General features: G+C 34.0%; 1 protein-coding gene across 2 annotated transcripts in view; it reads left to right on the forward strand.

The window, feature by feature from the left end:
• The window catches only part of LOC116701058 (aromatic-L-amino-acid decarboxylase), a 30,315-nt gene that overhangs the window by 29,675 nt on the left and 190 nt on the right, over positions 1–450 (forward strand). For both annotated transcript variants that reach the window (XM_032534625.1, XM_032534624.1), the window contains exon 14: positions 1–450. This exon is cut by the window's left edge and continues 471 nt beyond it; it is cut by the window's right edge. The gene's annotated coding sequence lies outside the window, so the exon portion shown is untranslated.

Consider the following 450-nt stretch of genomic DNA (forward strand, 5'->3'; position numbering starts at 1 on the left):
TGGAATTCATGGTCAACAAACCTCATTTATATCAAATGAAAAAAATGACGGGAAGACGTCAACTGATATAAAATATCAGAAATTATGACTATATATCAGAAATTATGCCTTATTTTAACTAATAGTTAAAATCAGAGGATGTTGAGTGGATCTCAGATGGGTACATGTCAAAGTTTGGTCCGGATACTGTTCTAAAACCTTAAAATTCAAATTCTTTTAGTTAAAATAAAACACCCAAAGAATTCAGTGAACGTAATCATTACCTTTACCTTGGCTCACGACGTCTCATTCTCTGAGACTAGGCTACTAACGTTACCATGGCAACTTCCGGTAAACGAGAATGTTGATGAGATTTTTTGGTTTGGCCGTGTTAGTTCAATCATTAAGTCGTCTTCCCGTCAACACTTTTTTGAGGCTTGATCAATGTTTTAAACTTTTTCTTACGTTTTT

The sequence above is a fragment of the Etheostoma spectabile genome, chromosome 13 (assembly GCF_008692095.1).
Source record: "Etheostoma spectabile isolate EspeVRDwgs_2016 chromosome 13, UIUC_Espe_1.0, whole genome shotgun sequence".
Lineage (NCBI taxonomy): Eukaryota > Metazoa > Chordata > Actinopteri > Perciformes > Percidae > Etheostoma > Etheostoma spectabile.